Raw genomic sequence first — 9,008 nt, 5'->3', positions numbered from 1 at the left:
AGAGCATATTATCAAGGCCATTATCGCCACGTTATCGGCAGTTTCCTGCCGATAAAAGCGGCGATAATGTATCGCCTGTCCTTCATAATATGCCCCTGTATTCTTTGCTGCAGTCTCCCACAGATAGGTCACGCGTATCCCAACACCCATAACAAGACCTTCAGCACACACACCACTCACACTGGACAAAAGTAACTCCCTGGTCAGGACAGGTCATCTTTGAGAGAGTCAATGGACGGCAAAGCACGGCAGCCTTCCAGCATCTGTGGACACTTGGTGTTTCAACAGGTACCGACTGGTATATATCGGTCAGTGTTGCCGAAGTGTGAAGATTAGCCAGCCCTAAATACTGACCGGTGATCTCCATTGTGACAGCTGGTGTAAGCAAGCAAGACTGAGAAGGGACACGCCTGCCCTCCCTAGCTTGAGGAATGCATGCACTTACACATGTAGACAAGAAGGGCACAGCAAAGTGGGAACAATTCACGTATTTGATTTAAAACAAGCCCGGCCACGAATACAGCTACAGCGTCCCGCGAGTGGTGCGCGTATGCTTGCGAGACGCTGCTCATTACAGCAAACCATAGGCCGGAAGTCCCGCGAGTGGTGCACGAGCACTTTCGAGCCGATGCACATAACAGCAAGCAATAGGCCGGAAGTCAAGAGCGATTCCAAGAGGTAATTTTTACTAGAGCTGCGCGTGCGCGCTGCCTAGGCAAGACCTAAAAAGGGAGAGACAGGAGGTCATATGGATGGCAGGGGTTCAAAGGTCAGTTATGGCTCCAAAGTGAGCAGAATAGACGCTCTGGTACCTCTCAACAGTCAACAGTCAACAGTGTCTCTATGGTTACACATTATTCAGACCCTCATGGGTATGCAGTGCGTTATTATGAACACAACTTTGTTCACATTGATGATAGAGTACCTCATAGTTCCACAATGATGCACCTTTCACAGGAGTGGTAACATGGAAACTGATCAACTTGATTGTTCCTGTAACAACTTGTTTGCGTCATGTTGTTTGTATAACTTTTAATTCTGGAAAAACATTGTTTTAAACAAGCACTGGCAATGTCAATCAGTCTCTCTATATTTTTGTGTTAAGTGGTGTCATTTTTACTAAAGAATATTCTTTCAATGTTATTGGTATGTGCTGTATACAATATCATCATTTTAATTTTTATATAATGGTTGCCTACTTGTATTATCAAAAAACAAAATTAATTACGCTTTAAATTTTGTAATTTCTTTTATTAACTTGCATAAGTAATGTTATTTTGTTGTACTGTTAAGACATTTGCAATGGCTTAAAAGAATATATGCAGGATTGTTTGTGATTCTTTCAAAACAATATTTTTTTAATACAAACTATTGTAAAATGTGATACTTATTATAAAGCTACATTTATCCAATATATTTCAAAACATTATCGTATAACATTTGTACAACTGTGTATTTGTCTCCTCTTAAAATTTTGACTTTTGTTTTTGCAGTGTAGCTCTTAAACATTGAAAGTGCATGATTTATTGGAAGTTTTGTTTAACTTTTGTAGACAGAATAAAATAAGTTATGGAGGAAAGGTTTTCCAGTAACAAGTATAATTTATTTTTTAAATCTGCTTGCTAACCTTACTTCTTAGATTATTTTGTTCATTATATTGTATTGACCTTTGGGTACTGTTAGTTCACTGACTTATGACTATGGTGTATTGTCTTCAATTAGTCAACCTTTTACTATTATATTTACACTTACTACTGGTGTGATTCTGTATTCTTTATATTGCATTCCCTTGTATTATTCCGAATGAATTCTTTTAATGAAATATGTAACTTATGTTTTACTAGCTTGACATTCTATCATTTTCCGCTTTTTACTGATTTGTTGTCAAATTAATGGTTTTATACTTTAGTATTTTATATTCACTATTTAATATTTAATGATGTTTGTTTTCTAAGGTAGTTTTATATGTAAGTAAAAAACATTTTTTTCCTTTTTTTCTACTATTATTTACATTTTATAAAAATATATACAGTACAAAGACATAATGCCTAAACATTGTATAATATGAAATTCTTTATAAATCAGTGTTCAAATAGTTCTAGTTAAAATCTTATGCTGTATAATATTTGTAAAACAATGTATTTAATCTCTTTTTTTGTGCAATGTAGTTTGTAAACATTGAAAGTGTATAGTATATATATATATATATATATATATATATATATATATATATATATATATATATATATATATATATATATATATATATATATATATATATATATATGTAAGTTTTATTATACAGGTAAATGAATGGTAACTTTTTTCCTAAGGCAGTTTTGTATTAAAGTAAATAAACATGTTACTTTTCTTAGATGTTACAAGTATTCCTTTATTATATATTTTTTTACAATTGGCATTTCTTGTAGAGTTTGTTTAATACATCCATTAGTATATATGACTTCACAGGTTGCAGGTAAATATTCCATCAATTCATCTGTTAAATCTTCTGTAGGTATGAGCAGTAATTCAGTGGTGGTCCCATTCTCTTAAAACCACCCCAAGCACAGTTATGGGCAAAAATACAACGAAAAGCCCCTGCAAAGCATTATGGGATAAGATTAGCATCATTATTAGCATTCATGAAAGGGTTTCAATGTTTTTGAATTTTACTCATCAGGGACATCTAGGGACGACGATGTGAACTGCAGCTTGATGTATAATATTTTAAATGCTATTGCATTTGCCTCATCAGGGACATCTTGGGACGACGAGGTGAACTGCAGCTTGATGTATAATATTTTAAATGCTATTGCATTTGCCTCATCAGGGACATCTGGGGATGAGGAGGTGAACTGCAGCTCTTTGTAGAATTATTTGGATACTATAATATTCACTTCCCACTGCTAATCTCGTCCCATAATGCTTTGCAGGGGCTTTTAATTGGGACTGTATTTGTGACCATAACTGTGCTTGTGGTAGTCCTAAGAGGATGGGACCACCACCGATTCGAATCGTTCAGCAAGATGTGCTCTTTGTTTTGAAGGCATCTTCTTGGTTCTCCCCCTAGCTCCTTGAGGAATCCTTCTTCTTCTCCTGGGCACAGCACAGCGGAGCAGCAGGATGAGCAGACCTCTGAATCCATGGTGCCACAACACTGTGAAGCTGCAGAGAAAGGTGGAGTCAGATGGCACCACACCACACCACACCACACCACACCACACCACACCTAAGCAGGAAGATATTCACTGAGCTGCTGGTAACTAAGATGGGGTTCACAGAAGCAGAAATCTGGTGCATCATGACGGATGCACCCAAAGGCACCTACCTGCTGACGTTCATGTCCGAACAAATCTGCAGGAGGTATTGGCAAATGTGCTGGTCACGACGGGAGGAGAAACCCTTCTCTGACTTCCACCTGGAATGCCAGCTCGTGCTGGAGGTCAAGAGAATGACCGTGCATGTCTACAACCCACATGTCAATGTCCAAGACCTGACAACCTTCCTACGCCGCCACTGCACAGTGACTAAAGCTCCCTCCCGCAACCTGGACAGTGATGGCATCTGGGATGGTAAATGGACAGCAATGGTGAAGCTGAAGGAGGACCCGTTGGCCCCAGATGGAATTTGCCACCCCCTTCCAGTTTCTCTCTAGGGCGCGACTCAGGATACCTGTACTACCCTGGGCAGCCCAAACTATGCAACAGGTGCAGCAAACCAGGCCACACTGGCAAAGACTGCACAGCGCAAATATGCAGGAACTGCAAAAAAGAAGGCCACACAGCAAAAACCTGCAAATAGAAAACCCCATGCAACCTCTGTGGGGGTGTAGGCCATCTCTTTAAGGACTGCCCAAAAAGAGCCAAATCCTACGCCCACGCTGCCCAACCTCAGTGGAGAAGCCAACCAGAGGAGGAGGAGGCAGAAGTGACCCTGCATCCAGTCCCAGCCCCGCGGCAGGAGAGGGGGACCGGGAAAGGGAAGGGCCACAACCAGAACGCGCCCAAGCCCAAGCAGGACACCGCCAAGGTCCCAGAGACACAGACACCCAACGATACCATCCCTGAGCCCGGTGTGCACAGTGAGCTAATGGAGACTCCCACCCCAACTGCCACCGAGGCCCCGGAGGAAGGTGCCTGGACAACACAGGAGCGCAGGAAAAGGAGACACTCAACGGACTCTGAAGGAGCAAGCAAGAGACCCTTGAGCACCCACAATTCCTACTCCGCGCTCGAGGATCCAGAAGAAGAAATGCAGCCGGAACAAGACACCTGGAATGAGCAACTCAAGCAAGTGACAGAAGTGCTGAGGGAGATGAGGGTGCTGGCAAACTCCATGGAAGCATCCCCACCCCCATCGCCAACAAGAGTAGAAGAGGTTGAGACCACCATCGAGGGCCAAGAGCAAGACCTGCCCGTCACCCCAGAGGAGGCAGACCACGAGCCCAGCCAAGAAGGTGGGGCAGCCATCGTGCAACAGCAAGCAACAGCCGCCGAGCAGGAAAGCCCAGCACAAGAGACCCGACAGGAGGCTCAACCAGCCCCGTAAGTAGCCTTGTCGAATGTTTTTGCAACCAATTGCCTTGACTTGATAATTAGTCTTTAAGTATTAAGTTTACTCTTAAAAACTAATTAATGATGGCTATTTCATTATTTTCCATAAATGTCAGAAGTATTAGAGACAGGCGCAGATGGGCTAGTACTTTGAGTTTTCTTGCCAGCCAGGAGTGCGATGTGTACATGATTCAGGAATGCTCCATCCCCTTTGCAACGTCATACTCCCACCTAGAGCAGCAGTGGACCCTAGGGCCTTCCTTTTGGTCTGGGGGGAACAGCAGTAGGTCTGTGGGAGAGGCTACCTTAGTCAGAGGAAGGCATTTCACGATGGACTCAGTCACCGAGCTGGAGGGCGGCAGGGCTCTTGTCGTCGACGGTTCGTGGGCAGGAGAGCCAGTTAGACTCATCAACGTGTACGCCCCTTCTGACGTAGGCGAGCGACGGGAGCTGTTTCAGCGCCTCAGGCCACAGTTGGTCACCTCTAGAACAATTTTGATGGGTGGGGATTTTAACTGTATTCTAGAAGCAGGTGGCAGATGTTGGGCCAGGGCTGGGGAAGGACGGATGGATGACGCTGCGAGACTACTGGTAGAGATGGTGGGGGAGGCCTCCCTGACAGACGTCATTGGGACCATGGGGGCGGACGCCAGGAACTTCACCTGGAGTCGCCCTGATGGCTCCTTGCGCTCCGGGATAGACTTCATCTTCACCTCTGAATCAGTGAAGCTCAAGCAACATTCAATGGGGACAGTTCATTTCTCTGACCACAGAGCTATCCACTTCCAAGGGGAACTGACGGGCAAGTTCCTGACAGGTCCAGGCACTTGGAAACTGAATAGCTCTCTGCTGGAGAAAGAGGGTGTGATGGAGGTGTTGAGGGAGACATACACCCAGTGGCAGGCCTTGAAAGACACATTCGAGTCCACAGGGAAATGGTGGGAATGGGTCAAGGGCAGGCTCCGGGATTTTTTCAAGAATGTGGGCAGGCAGGTTGAAAGGGGGAGAAAGAGGGAGTTCAGTAGACTACAGCAAGAGCTGCAAGAACCGCACGACCTCCAACTCCGGGGATGGGACGTCATGAGCCCCCTGGAAGAAGTCAAGCAAGAGCTGAGCGAGCACTTTCACGACAAATCCAGGAGGATCATTTTCCGTTCCAAGGTGGAGAACTTGGAGAAGGGGGAGAAATGCAACTCCTTCTTCTTTAAGAAAATCCACTCTTCGCAAACCCCTCTGGTTCAACTGCGCAATAAGGAGGGGACCCTCTGTGACACAAGGGAGGACATTAGGAAGGGAGTGACAGATTTCTATGGGGACCTCTACTCAGAGAAGAGGTCAGAGGGAGACCAGGCAGAAAAGTTTCTGTCTGGTATCCCAAGAACTGTTTCCCCAACAGTGAGAGAAACCCTTAATGCCCCCCTGACTTTGGACGAGCTGCACCTTGCAGTGAAATCCTTCAAGTCAGGAAAGACACCAGGTAGTGACGGTCTCCCAGTCGAGTTATATGCCTCACTGTGGGACCTAGTGGGACCGGATCTCCTGCAGGTGTATGAGGAGATGGAGAGGGAGGGAATCATGCCCCGCACTCTGAGGGAAGGAATGATTGCTCTCTTGTATAAACATAAGAAGGAAAGAGACGTGACCTAAAGAACTGGCATCCCATCTCTCTCCTGAATGTAGACTACAAGATCCTTGCAAAGACACTAGTGAACAGACTGAAGGGCGCCATGGGAGAGTTAGTACACCCAGACCAGACCTGTGGGGTCCCGGGGCGCAGGGTCGCAGATAGCCTGGCACTGATAAGGGACACGATCCAGTACATCACGGGCCGCAAGATCCGGGCTGCCCTGGTCTGTCTAGATCAGGAGAAGGCTTTCGATCGTGTCTCCCATGAGTTTATGGAGAGGGTTCTGCGCGGGTTTGGGCTGGGGGAGCGCTTCTGCGGTTACGTTAAAGTAATGTATAAAGACATCTTCAGTTCAGTCATTGTAAATGGTTGTAAAACAGACCCCTTTCCTATCAGGTCCGGGGTAAGACAAGGCTGCCCGCTCTCGCCACCTCTGTTTGTTTTGGTTATAGAACTTCCTGCCGAGTACATCAGGAAGAACCCAAACATCAGAGGGATCCAGACACCCGTCGATGCGAAGAAGGAGGTCAAGTGTTCGCTGTACATGGACGATGTCACCCTCTTCTGCGCGGATGGAGAATCAGCCAAATCCCTGCTGGAGGCGTGCACAGACTTCGGAAAGGCATCAGGGGTGTGAATCAACGTGGACAAGTCGCAGGCCAAACTCTTCGGGCGATGGGACCTCTGCAACGAGCCTCTCCCCTTCCCCATCGAGGCAGGACTGATGAAGATCCTCGGCGTCTGGTTTGGAGGACATGGGGCAGCAGCGAAGAGCTGGAACGAACACCTGGCCAAGGTGAAGCAGAAACTGGGTCTCTGGAGCCTGAGAAACCTGAGCATTGAGGGGAAGGCTCTGGTGCTCAGGAACGACGCCCTGCCCGTGCTGCAATATGTGACACAGGCCTGGCCACTCCTGGCCAACGTAGCACGGGCCATAAACAGCATGGTGTTCCACTTCGTCTGGCACTCAAAGATGGACAGGGTGAAACGGTCGGTCATGCACAAGGAGCACCGCAAAGGGGGAAGGCAGTCCCCGACATCCCAACAATCCTCAGGGCTTTCTTTGTGTGTGGCTGCATCCGAATAACTCTGTTAAATATGAACAAGGACCACTCTGCCTACAAAGTCTTCCGCTTTTTCCTCCTCCCGGTGTGGAGACGGCTGGGATGGGATAAGTGGGAAAATGCAGTAACTTTCAACTGGGACCTTCCATGGTACTACAGGGAGGTGGAAAAGTTTGTGGGTGAATTTGGGCTGAACTGTGTCACTCCTTGCCTTTGGAAGCCCAGGACAATCCGCAAACTGATCAGGACCAGGGACACCACCGAACTAGTAAGCGACCTGCCCCAGCAACGGCAGCGCACGTGTGGGGGAATGTATCCTCCCCAAGTCTGACCAACAGACACAAGGACATAGCATGGATGTCTGTGAAGGGGGGCCTGCCAGTAAGGTCCTTCATGCACAGCAGAGGCCTGTGCCCGCACAGGAACTGTCCAAGGGGATGCCCCGCAGAAGAATCTGCACACCATCTCTTCTGGGCCTGCCCCTTTGCCCAGAGACTACGGGCTGTCTTACGCCAAGAACTGCTAGCCCTCATCCCCTACGAGAACATTACTGAACAGTCCATGATGTACGGGCTGTTTCCAGGGACACACACAGAGGAAGCTATCCAGGGGTGCTGGAGGCTCCTTTGCTGTATTAAAGACATTCTCCTGTTCGCCAGGACCCGCCTGGTGACCAATGGAGAGGTGGTGAACCGAGAAGGGTGCAGAAGGATGGTGCTCAGCTTGCTTAGAGACTATGCAGCCACGGACAAGCAGAAAAGTGAGGAAGGGGAAGAACTGTAACACCTCCCTACCCCACTAGACTCTTTAAAGTGGCCCCATTAAAAACTGCAAACGCTATCTGCAGACATTCTTGAACCTCAAACTGACGACTTGTAAAATGTTTAAATACATTGATTAAAAAGTTAAAGTGGACTGCCTTCCCTAAGGGGGAGGTACCACTTCCTTGAAAACTATGTATCGCAAACTTTTAAGTACTTAATAAAAGTCTTTGCAAAAAAATTTTTTTTTTTTAAATAATTGTTATTTTATCTTGAATACATGAGGTTTCTGTTTTAATAATTGGAAATCTGACTGTAGTAATCCATTAGAACTAGCTCTGATTTAAAGTGGTTGTATGTGGAAAACCGTTAGGTTTTATGAAGGCCCTCACCCACCAACCTAGTTGGTGGCATGCTTCATCATCGCCACCCGATTCGACGCCAGGTTACTGCGGAGCGGGTTTTTTTTGTTTGTGAGGGTGCTGTGAGTGTGCTCTGAGTGAGGTTTAAAATACTGTCCTAGGGGTCCCAAAGACTGTTTTAATGGTGGGCCCCAGGCAGTCAATAAAAACAAAGGCTTTTGGACGTGCACGGTGGGCTTCAGGCCTCCGACGTCCTGTGCGATCAACTAGTTTCAGCCAGGCATTTTCTTCTACTGGCTTTCTTCAGGACCTTATATGTGTAGGGTATTACAGGGGTTTGTATGAGTTTGTCAGTGCCCTGTGTGTAACACACACACTATGGTGCTTATATGTGCAAGAGGTGTTTCCTCTCGAGTTGTACCTGTGGGGGTAAAGAAAACAGACATAACATTTAAGTAAAGGCTCCTTGTAGCAGGCTAAAAGCATTCAGTGAGGCCGCGCTGGGTGCCTAGAGGTGACCACAGACAAGGCGGTTGTGTTGGCGTCAGTGGCGGGTAGTGAAAGTGTGGCCGATCTCAAAATATGCGTTAATGTATGTGAAATTAATCCTAAGTACCGTAACCAAAGTAAACAGTGGTGAA

The 9,008-nt window shown here is 46.4% G+C and overlaps 2 pseudogenes; both read left to right on the top strand.

Annotated features, from left to right (window-relative positions):
• The first annotated feature begins 3,123 nt into the window (after window positions 1–3,123).
• On the top strand, window positions 3,124–4,548 carry LOC144805102 (uncharacterized; annotated as a pseudogene).
• A 2,176-nt stretch (window positions 4,549–6,724) lies between these two features.
• On the top strand, window positions 6,725–8,027 carry LOC144808006 (uncharacterized; annotated as a pseudogene).
• The last annotated feature ends 981 nt before the right edge of the window (window positions 8,028–9,008 follow it).

This window comes from Lissotriton helveticus, chromosome 1_2 (genome assembly GCF_964261635.1).
Source record: "Lissotriton helveticus chromosome 1_2, aLisHel1.1, whole genome shotgun sequence".
Classification (NCBI taxonomy): domain Eukaryota; kingdom Metazoa; phylum Chordata; class Amphibia; order Caudata; family Salamandridae; genus Lissotriton; species Lissotriton helveticus.
The sequence above is the reverse complement of the archived record's forward strand: the minus strand, read 5'-3'. Positions and strand labels throughout refer to the sequence as shown.